Source organism: Musca autumnalis, unplaced genomic scaffold, assembly GCF_047663935.1.
Source record: "Musca autumnalis isolate F117 unplaced genomic scaffold, ASM4766393v1 scaffold_1, whole genome shotgun sequence".
NCBI lineage: Eukaryota > Metazoa > Arthropoda > Insecta > Diptera > Muscidae > Musca > Musca autumnalis.
This window is the reverse complement of record NW_027411644.1, coordinates 221,071,738-221,096,790: the sequence shown is the minus strand read 5'-3', so window position 1 is coordinate 221,096,790 and position 25,053 is coordinate 221,071,738.

Below are 25,053 nucleotides of genomic sequence, written 5' to 3'. Positions count from 1 at the left end.
TTTTACAATATTTATTTTCTTGTAAAATTTCTTCTAGTGATACAAACAAATTGTACGTTAGTTGACTATAGTTGTTGTTGTTGCTGTTATAATTCCCCACAATTTTTTGATTATTTGGCGTTTATAGATTTGTAATATCTAATTTAGTTTGGTTGCTATTCGTTCCCCAAAAATGTAATTTTTTAAAAGTCTACTAATTTATATTTTTAGAAGTTTTGGAGGTTTTTTAATGTATTGTGGTGAATTGCAGAATAAATCGCACATTTTCTGATATGTAGGATATTTTTCTATAGACAAACCAAAAATTAGCTGCAGGTTCGCACAGGTTTGCGAGATATGCGACTTTTCAAAAAGTCATTGGAATATTCATATATCTATATTTTTGAAAATTTGATAGAAGAAACGGCATTAGACGTCAATGTTGGTTTCGTTTATCCCAAAATGGGATCACTAATACTAATAAATGCTGCTTTTAATAGTTTTATGACTATTTTTGCGAATTTCATTCACATTTTATAGAAAAAATGGTCAAATTTGAGTAGTTTTCTCAGACATCATTAAGTACCTAAAACAAAGTATAGTTGCACCAGATGCTTTTAGGTGATGTACTCATTTGCAGAACCGTGTAATAAGATAAACATATCCTCAGTCGAAACGTTCAATTTGTAAAATTTATGTTATATCAATGACACTATACTAAAAATAAAAAATCTCAATTTTTTTTCATTTACTAACGTATGTGGATGCTTAGGGGGAGCGGTCAAAACAAAGATATATGCTCTGAATTGTTTTTTTAGAATATTTTCTATTCAATGAAGACAATTTTTAATGCAAACCTAACTCGGTAAGTAATAATTACCTAAAACCATTTGAATATCCCAAATGTTGTGCCACCCTCACTCATATTGGGGCTATAGAAAAACGAGAAAATGCCTTGCTAATATTTCGCAAAACGGTTTTCTACCTACGGAGAACATAAAATACCAAAATGCAAACAAATAGACTGGTAAATGTGCTTGGAATCTTTAAAATATGTTATATTGGCCGGTACCGCTCAATGGGGGCTATACCTATACGCCAACAGATATTGACAATATTTTGCACATATGTTCTCCATCCACTGAAACCCCAATATACCAATTTGCAGCAAAATCGGTTGAAAAGTGAACCTAATACGTAAAAACGGTTACCATCGATATGTGGGGGCTATAGGAAACCGCAGGTCTATGTGGCCCATATTTATCCACATACGACCCTTAACTACAAGAAACATTTTTGGAAAATTTTAGTAACCTACGTTCTTCACATTAAAAGTTATGGGTAAAGTTCCACTAAAGTGCCCATATTTCCCACTGTTCGGCCGAACTTAACAATTTGTACTTGTTTATGTCTTAATAGTTTTGGTTGATGATATTGATATCGGAATTTTTGGACCTCCAAAGCCCCGCCAAGCCAATGCAAGGATGCTAGGCACTGGAATTTACTTTCTTGACTCTACGTCACCCACGTCAGCTGAACTGTCCGCCACTTTAAATTTTTTTGCACCTGTCTAATATACATATCTACTGGGCATCCCACTATCCAAAATTTAATTACTTTTCTGTTATCCCTCAAATAAAAATGTATATAGAATGTACATAGTAAAAAAAAATAAAACAAATATCAGTCATTTCACGTGCCGTCTTTTTCATTATTTAAAAATTATTTGTAGTTCTGTGGAAATATATTAACTAAACATTTTATTTTATTTAACATGAAAGTTGTTGTCATTTGTACTGGTTATTTAGTTGGTTGAAATATTCTCTAATTATGTGTATTTGAATAACTGGCATAGCAAATACGGTTTTAATTGACATTTTACAATTCCTGGAAAACAATAACGTCTAACATAATTAAAGCGTTATTTTAAAATTCTCTAAAAGTGCACTACTGTTTTTGTTGTTTTATGTTGTTTCCAGGCGTCAGAATATGTTGCTTTTGGAAAACTTTTCCATTACGATGTGAGGTGCACTCTAAATTCATTTCTCTGGTGATGGGTGAGTTTTTGTTTGTTGGTGGTCAGCCAGTAAATTGAAAATACTTGTTGTTCAATACACACTAAATTGTTGTTAGTTTTCTCTTTCATTTTTGTGAAAAAAATCAAAGGAAAAACTTTTATTTAAATTAAATTATTTGTTGGTGATGCTTTTAAATTGGATCTTCTTCTTCATCTTCTTCTGTTGTATGACTTAAAAGTAAACTTTAACTTTTAACTTGATAGCGTTAGATTCGACCGAGTTGAATTTGTTATACCTTAGAGGGGAATATTAAATTAAAATGCTGTAAAGTGAAAATTTTCGAGCGGTATGATTGAAGCAAAAAAAAAAAAAAAAAAAAACGGAGAGCGCACAATTTAAGTCAAAGAATCAGACCATTTTGTAGCAAACGCTTTGAGAGTTGCAAAACCAAAGTATTATAATGGAATATTGCGTCATTTTAGAAGTGTTTGTAGGAAATCTGAATTTGTGTTATTTTAAAATATGACAACATGAGTTCAACCATCACCGTACAGCAGAGGTCGTATGCAAATGCAACTTTTCGTGAACTCTTTTTAGAAATGTTTGTGGAAATTTTCTATCGAAAACACTATAAAGATAAGCGTCAGTTCTATCGAAAGCGTTGCTCATTTTATTTCAAACGTGCTCATATAATTTCAAACGTTATGACCTCTCGAAAGAGATTACCGTAAATTAAGAGGTACGCTTCTATGGAGGATATAGGGAGACGTGGACCTGAACTGATAATTATTTTCTGGAACAACCCCATGAAAGACTAAATAACAAATTTCAGTCATTTCGGTGAAATATTGACATCACATCTTTCACAATTCCAAAATCACCGACAAATTTCATACCAAATTTCAGCAACTTTGGAGGATTATTGAGGCCACAACCTTCAAAATACCAGAAATTGGGAGGTACCGTTTTTTGCGGGCTATATGTAGGTGTGGACCTATACCAAAAAAATTCTGGGGGGAAATTTTATACCCCTGACGAAGGCTAAGTAACAAATTTTAGCCATTTCGGAGGAATATTGAGGCCACAACCTTTAAAATACCGAAAATCGGAAGGTACCGTTCTATGGGGGCTATATAAAGGCGTTGACCTATACCGAAAAAATTCCGGGGAAAGTTTTATACCCCCAGCGAAGACTAAGTACCAAATTTTAGCCATTTCGGAGGAATTTTGAGGCAACAACCTTCAAAATACCGAAAATCGGGAGGTACCGTTCTGTGGGGGCTATATGAATTCGTGCACCTATACCGACAAAATTCTGGGGGAAAGTTTTATACCCCCAGCGAGACTAAATACCAAATTTTAGCCCGGAAATCGGGAGGTACCGTTCTATGGGGGCTATATGAAGGCGTTGACCTATACCGACTAAACTCTGGGGGAAAGTTCTATACCCCTAACGAAGACTAAGTACCAAATTTCAGTCATTTCGGTGTGACAATGAACCTAAAATCTTCAAAATACCGAAAATCGGGAGGTACCGTCCATGGGTGCTATATGAAGGCGTGGACCTATACCGACAAATTTAGAGGGGAATGTTAAATACCCCCAACGAAGAATATTTACCAAATTTCAGCATTTTCGAAGGAATATTGAGACCACAACCTTCAAAATACCGAAACTCGAAAGGGACTTTTCTATGGTCCCTTTCGATGCTCATTTTATTTCAAACGTGCTCATATAATTTCAAACGTTATGACCTCTCGAAAGAGATTACCGTAAACCGTACCGTACGCTTCTATGGAGGATATAGGAAGACGTGGACCTGAACTGATAATTATTTTCTGGAACAACCCCATGAAAGACTAAATAACAAATTTCAGTCATTTCGGTGAAATATTGACATCACATCTTTCACAATTCCAAAATCACCGACAAATTTCATACCAAATTTCAGCAACTTTGGAGGATTATTGAGGCCACAACCTTCAAAATACCAGAAATTGGGAGGTACCGTTTTTTGCGGGCTATATGTAGGTGTGGACCTATACCAAAACAATTCTGGGGGGAAATTTTATACCCCTGACGAAGGCTAAGTAAAAAATTTTAGCCATTTCGGAGGAATATTGAGGCCACAACCTTTAAAATACCGAAAATCGGAAGGTACCGTTCTATGGGGGCTATATAAAGGCGTTGACCTATACCGAAAAAATTCCGGGGAAAGTTTTATACCCCCAGCGAAGACTAAGTACCAAATTTTAGCCATTTCGGAGGAATTTTGAGGCAACAACCTTCAAAATACCGAAAATCGGGAGGTACCGTTCTGTGGGGGCTATATGAATTCGTGCACCTATACCGACAAAATTCTGGGGGAAAGTTTTATACCCCCAGCGAGACTAAATACCAAATTTTAGCCCGGAAATCGGGAGGTACCGTTCTATGGGGGCTATATGAAGGCGTTGACCTATACCGACTAAACTCTGGGGGAAAGTTCTATACCCCTAACGAAGACTAAGTACCAAATTTCAGTCATTTCGGTGTGACAATGAACCTAAAATCTTCAAAATACCGAAAATCGGGAGGTACCGTCCATGGGTGCTATATGAAGGCGTGGACCTATACCGACAAATTTAGAGGGGAATGTTAAATACCCCCAACGAAGAATATTTACCAAATTTCAGCATTTTCGAAGGAATATTGAGACCACAACCTTCAAAATACCGAAACTCGAAAGGGACTTTTCTATGGGGGCTATATGAAGGCGTGGACCCAAATTCTGGGGGAAAGTTTTATACCCCCCACGAAGACTAAGTACAAATTTTCAGCCATTTCGGTGTGATAATGAAGCTAAAACCTTCAAAATACCGAAAATCGGGTTGTACCGTTCTATGGGGGCTATATTAAAACGTGGACCGATATAGCCCATTTGCAATACCAAACATCCTAGGAGTAATAGAAACTTCTATACCAAATTACAAACCTCTATCTTAAAAATTGTGAGCTGTGTCTTGATTTCAACAGACGGACGGACGGACATACATGGTAGTATCGACTTATAATTTTACCCTGATCAAGAATATATACTTTATACGGTCTCCGATGAATATTTCGATGTGTTATAAACGGAATGACAAATGTAATTATACCTTCCATATTATGGTGGAGGGTATAAAAACTTACATATCTACCTTTTCACACGAAACAAAAACAAACAAGTAAAAGCTCGTTAAGTTCGTCCGGCCGAACTTTTTATACCCTCCACCATAAAACGTGGATCTATGCTGACAATTTATCGTGTAGAAGTTTTGCGACAAATGTGAAAGTTCAGGTAGTTCGGTAAAAAAATGTAGCCAAAAATCTCAAAAAACCGAAAATCTCGAGGTACTGTTATGTGGAGGCTAGACCAAAACATGGATCTATGTTGACAATTTTTGGTGGCGAAGTTTGTGATTGCTGGGTGTAGGTTCCCAGCAATGTCAAATTGCAGGTAGTTCGGTCCAAAAATGTAGCTAAATTCATCAGATCATCGGACATCCGAAGGTACCATTATATGGGGCCTGTACCAAAGCATGGATTTATATGGACAATTTGGGGAAAGTGTTGTGACCACTAAGAAACTCAAATATCGAATTACAGCTAGCTCGGTTAAAATTGTAGCTAAAATCCTCAAACTCCTAAAATCGAGATGTACCGTAATATGGGGGCTATACCAAAACGTGGACCTTAGTTGAACATTTTTAGTGAAGAAGTTTGGAACCATTTGGAACTTCAAAAATCAATTACGTGTAGTTCGGCAAAAAATTTTAGCAAAATAACCTAAAATCGGGAGGTACCCTTATATGCAAAGCATAGAGCTTTGTAGAAAATTTTTATTCAATAGGTTTTGTGACCACTGGTAGTCTTAAATGCCAAATTACAACTAGTTTGGTCAACAAATGTAGATAAAGTTCTCAAAATACCAAAAAACGAGAGGTGAAGAAGTTTCATGATTAAAGGCATCCTCAAATGTCAAATTACTTTTAGTTCAGTGAATAAATGTAGCGAAACCCCTAAAAATACCGAAGATCGTATTGTACCGTTATATGGGGGCCTACACCATAAACTTGTCCTATGTTGACAATTTTTGGTGGAGAAGTGCTTTGACCACTAAGAACTTCAAATGTCAAATTGCAGCTACTTTGGTTAAAAATGTAGCTAATATAATCAAAATGCCTAAAATCGGGTGGTATAGTTTTATGAGGGCTATACCAAAACAGGGACCTAAGTGGACAATTGCTGGTGAAGAAGTTTCATGACTGCAAGGAACTTCGAAGGTCAAATTACGTCTAGTTCGGGTAAAAAAATTTAGAAAAGTGCTCATAATAAATAAAATCCGGAGGTACCTTTATATGGGGTGCTCTACAAAAACGTTGAAAAATACAATAGTGTTCAAAAATATAGCGTTCTAGCTAAATTATTGCAGACGCTAGATCGACTCAAAATTTTGCCCTGATCAGTAGACAGCGGAATCCTATGCAAATGCATATCTGGTTAGGATGGTCGTAGAGAAAATCTGATTAGATAAAAACTCGTTTTATCACAAATAAAACGAATTAGACCCAGAAATTTTTGCATATTCTGCATATTTTTTTCATATCGTGCATATTTTTACATATTTGCATAAAACGAGCATATGCAAAACCATATGCAAAAATATATACAAGGATTTGTGGTCTTGTGGCAGCCCCCCCCCCCCCAAAACCCTCAAAAAAGTTTTGAAAAATTATACTGTTATACAAAAGTTGAAAAAAAAAGATGTTCTGATGTACTATTTTTTATAACGGCAAATGCGGGACTAATATTTTTATTACACCTTGGAAGTTTTTGCGGATTCTCAAACTTCAATGTTCATAGATGAGAAAAATAAAAAAAACTAAAAAAAATCGCCGGAGCGATTTTTAAATATGTAAATCGAGATTCAAGTTGACATTTTTAAGGGAAATTGCAGTTATGACATTGTTTTATAAGGAGGCGATACAGTCAATCCATTGTCCTAATTTGAACTTCTATATCTCAATAACGATAAAAAACTATGAAGATATCATGAAAGTCAATCTTGTAGAGCATAGCTACAACACTTTCTTTAGTCCCATTTCAATAGGACTTGCGGTTTCCAAGCAAAGTCGTGAAAACCTAAAAAAACCCTTAAAATGGCAAGTTGAATCGCGATTTATTTAAAAAGCGCTCCGGCGATTTTTTTAGTTTTTTTGATTTTTCTCATCTATGAACATTGTAGTTTCAGAATCCGCAAAAACTTCCAGGTGTAAGCACCTTCCATTTAAATATGATTCGAGAGCACCGTGATTTTTTAACGAAAAAATGATTAAAGAGTGGTATTGAATCTTCTTTGGGCCAACAAAACTTTTACCCGGAACGGTACAGCCCGATTTTCGGGGGTTTTCAGGGATTTAGCTTTATTATCCTATAGAAATGGTTGTAATTTAATACATATTTAGTCTTCTTTGGGCCTACTAAACATCCCTTCAGAAATTTGTCAGCACTGGTCCATGTTTTATATAGCCTATAGCGATTTTAGGAGTTTTCAGGATTTTAGCCTTACTCTCTTACAGAAACGGCTGAAATTTAGTATTTAGTCTTCTATGGGGCTATAATAATTTTTCCTCCTAGCTATACAGAGCTTAGTGATGAGTGAGTGACCTGCTGGCATATCATCGCCCAGACGAAACCGCTGAAGCTATAAAGCTGAAATGTTGACTGTGGGTTGCTGTTGGCGTGTAGGGGTGAGATAAGGCTGGGTTTTTGGAAATTCGTCCTAGAAGGGTACGAAAAGCACTAAAAGGTACTAAATATGGTACCCATTGTATTAGGCAAACCGGAGTAGCTAGAATTATGAAATTTGGAATGAGGGTAACTGATAGAGAGTTAGAAAGATGTACCAAAGGGTTTTTGGAAATTCGACCTATAAGTCTACGAAAAGTACTAAATGTTACTAAATTTGGTACCAATTGCATATTTTGAGCGGATATAGGTACAATCTTCAAATTTGGTATGGGAATTAATGTTGGGAAGTATTGTTGATATAAGGAAAGGTTTTTGGAAGTTCGTACTTATGTGTACGAGATGTACTAAATGGTTCTAAATTTAGTACAATTGGATTTGGGTGAAAGAATAGAGCTGGAAACCTGAAATTTGGAATTAAGATTATTGCCGGAGTATAGGATTGAGATATGGGGTAATTTTGGGAATTTGTACTTATGTGTACGAAAAGTACTAAATGGTACTAAATATAGTACAACTTGGATTTTGGTAAACGGATAAAGTTCGACACCTGAAATTTGGAATTAAGATTACTGTTGGAGTGTAGAATTGAGATAGGTTTGGAAATTCGTAAATTATGTGAACGAAAAGTACTAAATGGTACCATATTTGGTACAACTTGGATTTGGGTTAACGGAAATAGCTGGAAACCTGAAATTTGGAATTAAGATTACTGCCGGAGTATAGGATTGAGATATGGGGGTAATTTTGGGAATTCGTACTTATGTGTGCGAAAAGTGCTAAATGGTACTAAATTTAGTACAACTTGGATTTTGGTGAACGGATAAAGTTCGACACCTGAAATTTGGAATTAAGATTACTGTTGGAGTGTAGAATTGAGATAGGTTTGGAAATTCGTAAATTATGTGAACGAAAAGTACTAAATGGTACCATATTTGGTACAACTTGGATTTGGGTTAACGGAAATAGTTGGAAACCCGAAATTTGGAATTCAGAAATTCGTACTTATGTGTACGAAAAGTACTAAATGGTACTAAATTTAGTACAACTTGGATTTGGGTGAAAGGATAAAGTTCGAAACCTGAAATTTGGAATTAAGATTACTGTTGGAGTGTAGAATTGAGATAGGTTTGGAAATTCGTAAATTATGTGAAGGAAAAGTACTAAATTGTACTATATTTAGTACGATTTGGGTTGTAAATGAAGGTTGGGAAGTGGTGTTTATAAAAGGAAATGGTTTAGGAAATGTATACTCATGTGTACGAAAAGTACTAGATTTAATACAATTTGGATTTGGGTAAACGGATAGAGCTAGAAACATGAAATTTGGAATTAAGATTACAGTTGTAGTGTAGGATTGAGATATGAGGGTGGTTTTGGAAATTCGTACTTATGCGTACGAAAAGTTCTAAATGGTACTAAATTTGGTACAATTTGGATTTGGGTGTACGGATAGAGCTAGAAACATGAAATTTAGAATTAAGATTACAGTTGTAATGTAGGATTGAGATATGAGGGTAGTATGGGAAATTCGTACTTATGGGCACAGAAAGTACTAAATGGTACTAAATTTGGATTTGGGTGAACGAATAGAGCTGGTATCCTGAGGGTAGAAGATTAGGTATGGGGGTCGCTGCGGGCTGAGGTATTTAGCTGGTGTTGGAAATGCGGAAATACATTTTGATATCACAAATTCCGACAGATGAATACATACTAAAACTTGTTTAAAATTTGTTTACTGTTCAAAAAAGCGAACACCAAGTACGAAATGGGTTAAACAGGTAAACAGAGACATACATATGAGGCGCTCAGCGCCAAAACGGCCTAACCCACATTTTCAAAAAAATCAAACTGACTATGCTGGACGAACCGGAACCTTTTGTAATACATACTAAAAAAATCCCCAATTGCATAGATTAACCCTATGTTATTCTACATGCCGAAAACCGTTTTTCGTTTACTGAAAGTTTGAAAAAATGTGGACGCCAAAATGGCCTAAGCCACATAGACAAAATCGAATACTGGAAAAAATACGTGTGGGTTAGGCATGTTACGTTTTAGTCAGGAGTATATTTGAAAAATAATATAAAAATAAATTTTCGAGAAGATTTTGTAAGTAAAAACCAAAGGTTATGTAATAAAGTTGACTTACGCCCTGGCGTCAATGTACAATGTAAGAAGTTAATAATGTATCGCGATCAATGTGGTGGCCAAAACCGTAACATAAGAATGAACAATATTTGCATATTCATAGTCAATAATTCGACCTTCTCAGTGGAACGGATAGACCACAAATTTTTATTGTTTGGCCATTCATGCCTACCATGCGATCAAGATTTTGGTCTCATTGAAAAGGAAAAAAATATTATAAGGGCATTTTTACGCCTGATGATTGGGATCGTGTAATCCTCACGGCAAAAAGGGAACCATGTCACTTGGTAAAGATGACGACAGATGAAATAAAAAGCATATCCTCAATTGAGAAACTAGTATCAAACAAAAAAATCGATTCCAAAATGCCAAGCCATTTATAATTCAATACAAATATTCAAATAACATAATTGTTTTATTTCAAGAAGTTAATATTTCAAAAAGGAACTCCAGCAAGTACGTAAATTTTGAATTGGAACCGCTTTATCCGGGAGGAAGATTCATTAAAGTTGCAAAGTTTAAAGATTTACAGAAACTCAAAGGGTAAATCATGCATTTTATAATAATTTAAAAACAAATTCGAGAGCCGAAGATGAAGATATCCAGGAAGAAGACCAATAATTTTTATTAATTTTTATTAATATGTATCAATTAAAATGCTCACAGTTATTTTTATTATTCATTTGCATAACTTTTGTTTTGATAAATGGAGACAAAATGGCCTAACCCTCAGTTCCTATCAATATATTTTTTTCAAATGGATGCCAAAACGGCCTAAGCCACTTTAATTTTTTTATTAACTGATTAAAACAGTTTTTATCTATGTAAACTAATACCTAATGATTAACCTAAAACAAATATTACAACTAATATGTATTTATGATTAATAAAAAAATTATAAAAATATTTTAAAAACTTGTTTTCTTTGAACTTCGTTTTTCTCGAAACCATCTCTATGTGGGTTAGGCCGTTTTGGCGCTGAGCGCCTCATATAATGTTAATCTAGGTATTCTATATGTAACTGTTAAGAAATTACTATGCTCGAACCACAAGAGAAGATGCATCCAATATTATTTGTTGTATATTTAGCTTGTTTCGGAATATATTCTGTAAAATGGTGTGAACGATAACTCTCGATGGGAGCAATCGATTTGGTCCAAAATGTGCACATCGAATTATTTCATCCAGTCATGTATGAAGTCCACGCTTTGGTATAGCCCCTAAACAACAATACCGTCCAATTTAAAGTATTGTACAAAATTTTAGCTGACCAGATAAGGTTAGGTAGTAGGTAATTGGTTTACGAAGTGGTTAAACAAATTCGCCTAAAATTGTGGGCAATGGTACTTTCGTAACGGAAAGAAAACTATCTATTCCATATTAGTTCAGAATACTTCATGGTGGACGTCTTTTACTTGTTTTTCATTAGGTAAGTACCTAAATAAAGGTTTGAAAAGTTTTGTATGTAAAAACCATACACATCACAAAAAAGAAGTTGCCCCCCCCCCCAGGATTTGATCCTGGCTACGCCCTTGTTTTGAAAGTTGTAGCCTCAATATCCCACCGAAATGACTCAAATTTGGTATTTAGTCTTCGTTGGGTGTATAAAACGTTCCACCTGAAATTTCTCGAAATAGGTCCACGTCTTCATATAGCCCCCATTGAACGGTACATCCGGATTTCTGGTATTTTTAAGGTTGTGGCCTCAATATCCGTCTAAAATGGCTGAAATTTGGTATTAAGTCTTCCTTGGGGGTATAAAACTTTCCACCTGAAATTTGTCGGTCTAGGTTCACGTCTTCATATAGCCCCCATAGAACGGTATCTCCGGATTTCTGGTATTTTGAAGGTTTTGCCCTCAATATCCCTCCGAAATGGCTGGAATTTGGTATAAAGTCTTCCTTTGGGGTATAAAACATTCCAACTGAAATTTCTCGGTATAAGTCCACGTCTTCATATAGTCCGAATAGAACGGTACCTCCGGATTTCTGGTAATTAGAAGGTTGTGGCCTCAATATCACTCCAAAATGGTTGAAACTTCGTATTAAGTATTCTTTGGGGCTATACAACTTTCCACCTGAAATTTGTCGGTATAGGTCCACGTCTTCATATAGCCCCCATAGTACGGTACCTCCAGATTTCCGGTATTTTGAAGGTTGTGGCATCAATATACCGCCAAAATTTCTGAAATTTGGTATTAAGTCTTCCTTGGGGGTAAACAACTTTCCACATAAAATTTGTCGGTTTAGGTTCAGGCCTTCATATAGCCCCCATAGAACGATACCTCCCGATTTTCGGTATTTTGAAGGTTGAGGCTGTGGTTATATATTTCTCTATTTTATTGAATTGCCTGTAAAGATTTTTAAACAGAAAAATTGTACATACAAACATTTTTGTACTTATTACACTGTGCAACAAAATGGAGCTCGAAGTCTGGGGGGTGGAAAATTCCTTTTGGGGATGAAAGCTCTTGGTGAGTATATACAGAACCCAAAAGGACAGATCCGCCGTGAGTCGAACTTTTGAGATATGGCGTGATGAATATTTTGCTGGATACCCTATAAGCCCTCAGAAATTAGCGTTATATCTTTGCCCGCTGTTGTTTTAGCTTATTTTTGAGATCACATTTCTTCAGCCAAATCAAATGAGGATTATTTTCGTAGAGCATTTTGACCTTTTATCTCGCTTCCTTCAATGCCCTTTTCGTCCTTTATTTTAAAAGCCACTATAAAAGTACCACAAGATGACGTTTTTTAGCTTCGATATGTTCTGCAAAAATGTCGGCCAGAAAATTTTAGGTACGGCTCTCATTGACAACAAATCGATTTTGTCGCGTTTTAATAGTCATTTTTTACATTTACTCCTGTTTGCTCAGAAAAAAACTGTGTTTGTGTTTTTGTATGTTCTGTAACGAATATGGAAGAACAACAAACACAGTTTTTTTCTGAGCAAACAGGAGTAAATGTAAAAAATGACTATTAAAACGCGACAAAATCGATTTGTTGTCAATGAGAGCCGTACCTAAAATTTTCTGGCCGACATTTTTGCAGAACATATCGAAGCTAAAAAACGTCATCTTGTGGTACTTTTATAGTGGCTTTTAAAATAAAGGACGAAAAGGGCATTGAAGGAAGCGAGATAAAAGGTCAAAATGCTCTACGAAAATAATCCTCATTTGATTTGGCTGAAGAAATGTGATCTCAAAAATAAGCTAAAACAACAGCGGGCAAAGATATAACGCTAATATCTGAGGGCTTATAGGGTATCCAGCAAAATATTCAACACGCCATATCTCAAAAGTTCGACTCACGGCGGATCTGTCCTTTTGGGTTCTGTATATACTTACCAAGAGCTTTCATCCCCAAAAGGAATTTTCCACCCCCCAAAATTTCGGTTCACAGTGTTATTGAAATATTTGTTGCATATGTCATACAGTCAGGGACAAAAGTTTACATACACCCCCTAAATCTCGGGTATTAGGGTTAGTAGTGATTTTTATGAAATTCAAAATATTCAGTCTTATTTCTTCTCACTAATAAACAGTATTTAATAGAACAAAAGTATATTCCATAATACAAATAACGGTAAATTTTACAAAAACCTAAAAATGATGGGGACAAAAGTTTACATACACCCCAAGGAAATGTGGGTATTACCGTGCAATTTATGGAATTAACAGCAAAATTTATACATTTTGTTGTTTTGGCGAATGCCTCTGGGTGTCTGAGATATATTTTAGAGAAAAGAAAATAATTTTTGGGGGTCAAATGCCGTTATTTAAGGTCAAACTTCTTGTATAGCTTGTTAAAGTTGAACCTTGCTTAATTCTTTGCGTTTTTAGGTAATGCACTTTAAAAAACCACAAAATTAGTGTCAGATTACAGATTTTGAGACCCTAGAAAGCGTTGGAGTTGTTCTTGTGCAAAATATTACTTATTGGACGTCGATAAATGCCCGCTTTTCATCAGATTTCTCAGGAAGTTAATAAATTCCGCGGATTTCTTGGTGCAAATTACATATAGAAGGCCTTGAATTACCTTGTAATATGGTCTGATACAATCCTCTGGCATCAATTAACTCAGAAATGTACAATTATACGAAACTTTTCGCCCCTATAGTGACGGTAATGATCATAATACGAAAACGACGTTGTTCACAGTACAAATTTCATGCTTTTTTGGTAGTGCTTACATTTTGATGCTTTGGAAGCTTCGGGAACAGGATTGTAACAGAATATTTCACATTTCTGATTCAATTGATGCCAGAGGATTGTATCAGACCATATTACAAGGCAATTCAAGGCCTTCTATATGTAATTTGCACCAAGAATTCCGCGGAATCTATTAACTTCCTGAGAAATCTGATGAAAAGCGGGCATTTATCGACGTCCAAGAAGCAATATTTTGCACAAGAACAACTCCAAAGCTTTCTAGGGTCTCAAAATGTGTAATCTGACACTAATTTTGTGGTTTTTTTAAAGTGCATTACCTAAAAACGCAAATAATTAAGCAAGGGTCGGCGTTAACAAGCTATACAAGAAGTTTGGCCTTAAATAACGGCATTTGACCCCCAAAAATTATTTTCTTTTCTCTAAAATATATCTCAAACGTCCAAAGGCATTCACCAAAACAATAAGATGTATAAATTTTGCTGTTAATTCCATAAATTGCACGGCAATACGCATATTTCCTTGGGGTGTATGTAAACTTTTGTCCCCATCATTTTTACGTTTTTGCAAAATTTACCGTTATTTGTATTATGGAATATACTTTTGTTCTATTAAATATTGTTTATTAGTGAGACGAAATAAAACTGCATACTTGGAATTTCATAAAAATCACTACTAACCCTAATACCCGAGATTTAGGGGGTGTATGTAAACTTTTGTCCCTGACTGTATATTTCGATTGCAATTTATTCAGAAGCCAAAAATATGCCCAGTCACAAAATTTGATATGAATCGGACCAAAGGTAGGGGTTGCATAAAATTCCGCTGTCTACTGATCAGGAATATACACGATAGTGTCGCAAATGCTTACGAACAGAAATGCAAACTTAATATACGCTCCATACTATAGTGGAGGGTACAAAGACAATTCCTAGGCACAAGTTAGTGTTAATAAGTATGGTTTTAAGGTGTATTATGTATTTGTGCATTTGCACTTTTGATGATTTACATGGAATAACATTCTGATTTTATTTATGCCTGCCCGTCCGCCTGTACATGTATTTTTGTAATCAAGGTACAGGTCGCATTTATTATCCTCTTTGGGACAAAATGTAGGATGACAATCTTTTTGTGTAAAGGATGAACGCTATTGCTTGGTATTAACAGGTTCAGATTTGGCTATATCGCCCGATTTCATGTTTTTGTTGGACCAATCACGCTACGTCTGTCCCATTTCTATGAAATTTAAAATGTGTGACTGAATTTGGTCTAGAAATAGGCTTACGAAATTTTAATAGAATAGGTTCAAATTTGGTTACAATTCCCACACACACACATGTCTGTAAAATTTTGATGAAATTTGGAAAATGTCACCGAATTTGGCCAATTTCGCAAATTATATTAAACTCGTATGAGGGAAATATTTTTGAAAATTTAACATAGCTGAAGCCAAGGTTTACCCTTTTGTATCCTGGAATTGTGATTGTGTATTATACAAAGTAAATGCTTTTGGATAAAATTAACTGTTTTTGGACGTGGCAAAAATATTGGCCTTAAAAGTTAATTTGCGTGAAAGCTGTGGCTATATTTATATTAAAAAATTGATTCAAATCGGTTGAAGCCAACGTGTCTTATCTTGTTTTCTCTCGATTTGTAATTAAACCACAGTTTTCACGATTTTCCTGCCAAAATAAAAGTTGAATTAAACTAAATAAGGATCATCTCACTATTGTTAAACATTTCAAAATTTGATCTGAGTCTTCCATTAAATGATGCTGACATTTTGAATTTAGCTTTTATGTGTTTTTGATATATTTTTCTAGTCTAGTCGGTTTCTGCAGATCATTTCCGCTTCACTGATACAGCATTTTCGTTTTTGTGCTATGTTTATTAATTGTATCCCAAAAGTAGTGCGTTATGCTACATCCACGGCTATACATTGACCGGCTTGAAATAGATTTTTAGTCATGAACATAGATTTCCATGGCGGACACTGAAATTGGATGTGGACAAAAAATATGTATACGCAAATAATCGATTTTTATAGGCTTTTGCCTACTAAGATACAACCGTGGCTTAGCCTCCAAATTAAATTTCATAAAATATATCAAAATATATACAATAGGATGTGGCGATTTGAACATCATAAAGGGTCCTTCGCGTTTCTGATTCCTGGGATTGTACTGAGCAAAAACGACCACTAGACCATATGTCTAAGGTGAAAATCTAGATTTTGACTTTATGTTTTTATCGACGTTTTTTGTATAATTCGGCATATAACAAGCCAAACCATTGCGATTTTCGATCCAACACAAAGACAACATTTGGAGCCAAGACAATACTTGACCAAAATCATGAAAATTAAAAATGTTGTGTATCGTTACGTAAAGCTATTTTAAAGGGTTTTTAGTTGATTTTATGTATATTCAATATTGTCACAAAGTATATACATTCAATAGGGAGGGATCACAATATTTTAGATGCAAGATTGAAATTTGGAACTGATTGCAATATATTAGTCCTTCGATGTATAGAATTGAAAATGAACGGTACCAGACCACGTTCGGTGTAGTCCCCATATAAAAGTGTTTAACCAACAGAATTGAAGCAATAACTAAAAAATATTTCAAATGAATATTACCCATACAGATTTACATTTTGGTGTATTCTAGAATTTTCAACCACATTACCTCATATTTGGCATTTTGGGTTCTAAATCTCGCAGCTAAAAGCTTTCAAAAGATTTTCTATATTTCGAGGCTATTAGCATAGTTTTTAAACATATCGTCAGTAATATGGATTTTGGAAATCCTTTTGGTGGGAAAACTTCCATGCAAAAAGTGGTGAAAATAGATCCACGATCGAACACAGGCATTGCATTCGCGAATATATCGAAAAGATACATACAGTGTTTAGAGGATATAAACAGTTCGACCCGAACAGAACGCCTTTTCTTCTTTAAAGTGCATATATCACACACTGACTTCAGCCCCATTAAAAGTTTTGTATTACATTAAGAAAAGAAAATAAAAATAGGTAAAAAAACTTTTTAAGTTAAACGGTTTTATGTTAAACATACATACATTGCAATGTTTAAGATAAATGTACTAAAAACCAAAAAATAATAAAATAGATACAGTCGTGGGGATTATAAACATATGCATAGACTAGACTAAAATAAAACCGTGGGGCACGTCAATTGTCTACAAATTATCGACTTAATGTGCGATAGAAGAATCGTTTAATTCGTCGTTAGGCAGTTGGCCCGCAGACGGTGAGGAAATTACTTACTATTTTCTTGCTCATGGAAATTCCAATAGTTATACACTCCATGTAAATAAAAGAGATGTTTCAACTAGTTTATCGTGGGACATTCACACTGCTGGCTGGCTAGGAATCGTTTCACTGCTCGTAGTTTGTCTTTAATCGACAAAGTACCACTCGCTCACCACTATGCAACCCTAAAACTCGCTTATAATCGAGCTTGCTAGCTTGTTTCCACATTCTAGCCCTACTTATCACACGTCCATCGTTGTCGGTTGAACAACTGCCTAATTATAGTGTAACATTACAAAACAAACATTTTAATCAACGATTGCAGATAATTGACGTGCCCCACGGTTTTATTTTAGTCTAGTCTATGCATATGTTTATAATTCCAACGACTGTATCTATTTTATTATTTTTTGGTTTTTAGTACATTTATCTTAAACATTGCAATGTATGTTTAACATAAAACCGTTTAACTTAAAAAGTTTTTTACCTATTTTTATTTTCTAGTTTTTAGTTTTTATTTCGCATTCTGTTTAATTCATTTAGTGCTTTATTTATGCAAGTTTTCTTGCCCGTTAGTTTATTGCAGTCCCACTCTTCCATACGTAGTCCCTGCAAAGATCTTACTCTACTAAGAGCCACGTAGGCTTGACCTTCTTCAAACAGTTTCGCACCTAAGTATACGACTGCATGATCCACAGTGCTGCCCTGCATTTTATGTATTGTAGAAGCCCATGATAGTATTAAAGGCAACACTCTTCTTTCAGCCGACCTGTAATTGTACTTAGCTGGAAACTGTATGGCTTTCGGGTGTATAAGATGTACTGTATAGGGCACTGTATTCTTCTTGTCAATCCCTTTTATTTGATACCCATATTGGTGGGATTGATAAAAAAATTGTTATCAGCCATTTGGTAGCGACGGCCATCTTAGATTTCAATTTTGCATAGTAAATTCTATTCTACTTGTTGAGACATTTCATTTGATACCCATATTGATGGGATTGATAAAACCTACGTTATCCGCCATTTTGTAGCGGCCGCCATCTTAGATTTCAATTTTTTATAGTATATTGTATTCTGCTTGTTGAGCCCTTTCATTTGATACCCATATATATGGGATTAATAAAACATAAATTATCCGCCATTTTGTAGCGGCGGCCATCTTGAATTTAAAATGATAATGAATAAACATAATTGTATTGTCACCAAAATCCAAAGTGTATACAAAATTTCAGATTAATCGGTTGACAGGAAGAGGGTGAAATTTGAATTACTAAATTTGACCCAAGAATAAATAATAAATAAAACAAACGGGGTGAGCTAAATAAAACCATTTAAAAAGAAATCAGGAGCCGGGCGATGCAATCTACGATTCATAGATTCCGAATCCAACTCGCAGTACTGTTTGAGACTACGAAAAAACATGGTCGAAAAAATATTTCTAAAAAAAGCTCGGCAGCATTTTAGCTAAATCCTGTAAAAAGGTTAAATTTTGCATCTTTGTATACAAGATACCTGAAAGATTCATTTTGGAACTAGACCTAATTTTGGAAGTCATTACTTTTGATAGTTATGGTGTCAAGCCGTCAATTTAGTTGGTCGCCGTAAGATATAGAGCTTTTGGACCAATCCTGACATAACCATGGTCTTATCCACGAAAAATACAAAATCACTGTAAACAAGACCGCAAGGAATACCATTGGCTAACTTTTCAATGGATCCTCAAACAGCCTTTAAACTACTCTGATGTTCAACTTTTGTTAGGGATGTACCGAAGATGTTGTCCCAAATATACCCTCTTGGTACTTGATATATGTACGTTTGGAAGTAATTTTAGGATGTTTAAAGTTTCGGTCAATTCAGATAATTGAAATTTTGTTTTGGAGGTACCTGATGGAGTGAATCGATATAATCCATATTCGAAACTAATATATGTCTCGAAAAAAATTGAATTTAACTTTCGAGAGTTATTGTACTCAAGATGTTAAGGAATCTTTTTGAAGTCTTGAGGGGGAAGTGTCCAAAGGAAGTTTGTACAAAATATTGCGAGATCCAAAATTTGTACCAAATCTGTTGATCTGTTCGAGAGTTATAATGGGCTCGAATCAGACAGACAGACGGACGAAATGGGATACATCGACTTCAAATTGTTTGACGCGGGTTTCGTCAAAACATATGATTAGTCTAAGAAAATTATTTCGACGAGGTACATTTTTATCGTTAGCCTAAAAGCTAAGGGTATAATATCCCGAGGTAAATTTTAGGTTTTCGCGATTATGCTTGGAAACCGCGAGTCCTATCGAAATGGGGCTAAAGAAATGTTCCGTCGATTGTTTTGTATTTTTCTAATCCATGAACCATCTATGAACCCCAGGTGTAAGCTTCTTTCATTTAAAGTTGGTTCAAGAGCATCGTGATAAACAATACCAATAACAGCAGATTTTAATACCATATAACCAAAGTGTGAGCATTAATTTCGTTTACGGTTGTTTTCAGGTACAAGTTTGTTACAGATAGGTAAAAATTCAGATGGGCATACTTTTTATAGAAGATACTTTCACTTTATGGTGCACAACAATAAATTTTTTTCAATTATTTTGTCCCACTATTTAGCAATGAAATGTGAATACAAAATTTTGATTAAGACAGTAAGACAATTTTCTAATTGGTTTTCAAGATATACTCCACGGATAACCGTTGATATGCCGTACGTATTGTCCAATAGACATTTCATTATATGTGCTTCTAATCCGCACAATACTGAATTTGTAATCGTGTTGAATACAAAATGAACCTCAAGACCTTAATAGTCATTACAGAATTCCAAAAAACACTGGCATGGCATAAAGAACGAATTCAGTTTTACTGGAAGTTTCTCTCAAAGAGTATTCAAACAAAAAATTTTTAAATATTTCTTAGACAACTTGGTAATAATGTACATTTTCAGTACAGAACCTTCAGAACAATATAAGTTTTCATTCGAAATTTCAAGAACAAAGTTATTTTAGAGAAAAAATCGTAATCATTTGTTAAAGTAGCTCAAACATTTTTGTCGGACCATCAATCAATCATTTCGGGGTGGGTGGCCCGGGCCCCCCTGCGTGAGTCCCTGTACTGTTTGTTATCTTCTAAGTAGCCGAGAACACAAGGAAAATCATTTACCCGTTTTTGTCCATTTTTTCACACTTCAACCACTAGAACTTAGTCATTTATTAACCAATTTATAAAATTATAGCTTATTCGAAAGATATTATTCACCCCTTTAAAAGGAAAAGGGATAAATAGAAATTCGTTGTAAAAAAAGATGTTATGCCCGTTTAAATTTTCCCTACTTTTACCGTTATAAAACAATAAAACGAAGTGACCCAAACGAACCAAAATAGTAGGTTTGGGTCACAATGATTGAATATTTTTCTGGTCAACTTTTGTAGCACAGTGTAATTTATCGATATTTTCCGATAAATTTGCGCTGTCTCAAGACCAAAACTGCCTGAAGGAGCATACCAATGCATTTGCGAAGTACTAAAAAGTTCTTTATTATTGTCTTGGCTACAATGTTTGTGTTAGATCGAAAATCTCAATGCTAAAATATCCAAAAGACATGGATAAAATACTTCAAGTCAAAATCGGGAGGCTCGATTTTCACCGAAGGCAGTACAATCGCAGGAATCAGAAACTCGAAGGGCCCATTAAGGATTTTATCCTTCCATACAAATCGCCCCGACCTTATATACAAACATGCGGACCAAATGATTTTGATAAGAAGGTGATTTAAGCGTATTTTAACAAGTAAAAAAGTATCAGTCGGCTTTGCCGACAGAGATATACCCTCAGCCTGTGTATATTGAAATAATTTTTTTTCCAAAATACGTATGTATTTAGGGGGTTTTAAAAATGTTGGGCGTTTGAACCGACAAAAATGTTGATTAGGATTAAAGATCAAAGGTTTTGCGGAAGAGATACTAAAAGGAATGGATCGACATTGACTGTTATGGAAGTGGATCTCCAGCCACAACATATGGTGCCATAGGGGGTTTTTACACTCTTCGGACTGTTTGCTCAAGAAGTATGGATTTGCCCCTAAAAAACTTTTACCATCGTAATTGAGGCAGCGAATGCAAGTTGCTTAAACAAAAATCAAAGTGATTCGAGAGCAGTTCTTAAAGTGAACTTATCCGAAATGTTGTGTGGGGGTATCGGATTGAGTAGACAAATATAGTCCATATTTGAACCTGATCTATATCTGGTAGATATATTAGGATGTGTAAAGTATGGACCAATTCGAACACTACCTTCAAGAGTTACCGTACGAACAATTTTTCCGAACATTTTTGAACTTTTGTGGGGGAGGTACCTGAAGGATTGGACCGATATGGCTTATCTTCGAACTTAAACTATGTTTGGACAAAATATTACTAAGGCCAAATTTTGGACAGAATCGGCAGATCCGTTCGAGAGTTATCTTGCGCTCCAACCACCTCACACGGTGTCATAGGGGTTTTTTGCAACTTTCAGGCTATTTTCTCAGGAAGTATGGACTTGCCCCTGATGAAACTTGTACAGTCGTATGGAGGGCAGTGAATACTAGTTGCTAAAACAAAAATCAAAGCGATTCGAGAGTTGGCCCTAAACTGAACTTTTCCGAAATTTTGTGTGGGAGGTACCCGAAGGAGTGGACCTATTGAGACAATATTGAAACCTCATATAACCCTGGTAGAATGTTTACGCTATACAAAGTATGGACCAAATCGGTCAATCCCTTCAAGAGTTATCGTGCGCACAAACTTTCCGAACTTTTTCGAACTTTTGTGGGGGAGGTACCGGAAGGAGTGGACCGATGTAGCTCATCTTCGAACTTAAACTAAGTTTGGGCAAAATATTACGAAAGCCAAAATTTGAACCGAATCGGTTTATCCGTTCGAGAGTTATCGTGCGCTCCAGCCAGCAGGACAGACAGACAGACAGACGGACGGACATGGCTAGATCGACTCCAAATTGTCTGAAACACATTTCGTCCAATCATACTTGGGGTCTAAAACCATTATTTCGATGAGGCACATTTTCATCGTATCAAAGTGTATATACCCTCCTTAGCCTAAAGGCTGAGGGTATAAAAATACATATAAATTAAAACGGTTTATTTGAACTCTATTTCCGTTTAAAAAGCCAAAGTATTTATATCAACAACAATGTAGATAACGCAAAATCCGACCATTTACTTGGGAGATTAAAGAAAAATAATATAAGTACACCTCTAGATTTGTTCCAATATTCTCAACTCTAGAAGAAAAAATATTTTTTTGCCTTAATATATGCTAATTTTGACTATAACATCCAAACTATTATACCAATCTCATTTGATTTCCCGTAAAGTTTAGATTTAAAATAATTGCAATTTTGTATTTTTTCATGGGTAAATAGACTTATTTAACAAAAAAAAATTGGATTACATTTAAAATGTTGTGAATAAATTCTGCGAATATATATTCGCTGAAGTCACTTCGTGATAACTTTTTAGTAAAAATTGTGCTCATTAAAATAATTAGAGTTTTTATATCAATTTGTTCTTAAAATAAGAAATAAAACATCGATAACATTGTCTGTAAAAATCAAAAAATAGGCTCGCGAGCGGATTCGTACTGGGGTTTTTTTTAATTTAATGGCATGTTTCTCTAAGACATTTTGAATTTAAATTTGAATTATTATCAAACTCTTGTTATTGTAGAACATTTCTGTTTGCTTGGAAACAAAAAGTAATGATATATTCTTGTTAATAATGTGTTAATGACATTATTTATGAACGTTTTTATACCCTCAGCCTTTAGGCTAAAGAGGGTATTTACACTTTGATACGACCTAAAATGTGCCTCATCGAAATAATGGTTTTAGACCCCAAATATGTTTGTACGATATCCGTTTCAGACATTTTTGAGTAGATCTAGCATGTCTGTCTGGCTGGCTGGTGCGCACGATAACTCTCGAACGGATCAATCGATTCAGTTAAAATTTTGGGTATCGAAATATTTTGTCCAGATTCGATTTAAGTTCGAAGATGGACCATATAGGTCCACTCCTTCAGGTACCTCCCTCACAAATGTTCAAAAATTGGTCCATACTTTGCACATCGTGTAATTTCTACCAAACTTAGATGAGGTTCCAATATGGACTCAATCGGTCCACTCCTTCGGGTACCTCCCACACAAAATTTCTGAAAAGTTCAGTTTAGGACCTGGTCTCGAATCGCTTTGATATTTGTTTACGCAAGTTTTATTCGCTGTCCGCTATACGGCGCTGTAAGTTTCATTAGGGGCAAATCCATACTTCCTGAGAAAATAGCCTGAAAGTTACAAAAAACCCTATGACACCGTGTGTAGTGGTTGGAGCGCAAGATAACTCTCGAACGGATTTGCCGATTCTGTCCAAAATTTGGTTTTCGTAATATTTTGTCCAACTTAGTTCAAGTTCAAAGATGGATTATATCGGTCCACTCCTTCCGGTACCTCCCCCACAAAAGTTCGAAAATGTTCGGAAAATTTGTGCGTACGATAACTCTTGAAGGGAGTAACCGATTTGGTCCATACTTTGCACATTATGAAATTTCTACCAGACTTAGATGAGGTTCCATTATGGACTCAATCGGTAAACTCCTTCGAGTACCTCCCACACAAAATTTCGGAAAAGTTCAGTTTAGGACCTGATCTCGAATCGCCTTGGTTTTTGTTGTAACATCTTGTATTCACTGTCCCCTATACGAAGGTACAAGTTTCCTCAGGGGCAAGTCCACACTTCCTGAAAAAATTGCCTGAAAGTTGAAAAACAAACCCTATGACACCATGTTTATGGGTGGAAGCGCAAGTTAATTCTCGAACGGAAATGCCGATTCCGGCCAAAATTTGGCTTTCGTAATATTTTGTCCAAACTTAGTTCAAGTTGAAAAATGGATTATATCGGTCCACTCCTTCAGGTACCTACCCCACAAAAGTTAAAAAATATTCGGAAATATTGTGCGCACGATAACTCTTGATGGGAGTGACCGATTTGGTCCATACTTTACACATTCTCATAATATCTACCAGATACAGATCAGGTTCGAATATAGTCCATATTTGTCGACTCCATCCCGTACATCGCACACAACATTTTGGATATGTTCACTTTAAGACCTGCTATTGAATCACTTTGATTTTTGTTGAAGCTACTTACATTCACTGCCTCAATTACGATGGTAAAAGTTGTTACAGGGGCAAGTCCATACTTCTTGAGAAAACAGCCCGAAGGGTGTAAAAACCCCCTATGGCACCCCCATGGTCTATGTCGGTCCATTCCTTTAAGTACCTTTTAAGCAACATTCTTGAACTTTAATCCTAATGTCGGTTCATACGACCAAAATTTTGAAACTCGCTAAATACATAAGTTTTTTGTGAAAAAAGTGTTTCAATTTGCACGGGCAAAGCCGACTGATACTTTTTCACTTGTTAGCTATGTTTTCAGGCCAAATTAGCTATAATTTGGAACTTAGGGTTCTCCATGATGAAGAAATTCTCCACAAAAAATGATTGTCATAGGTCCATGTTTTGTTCTAAAGCGTCAAAACACCTGAAATCGGGTGGTACCATTATATGGTTTCTATAACACTGGGAAAACATGATCACTGGGAACCCAAATTATAGCTCATTCACCAAAAAATTTA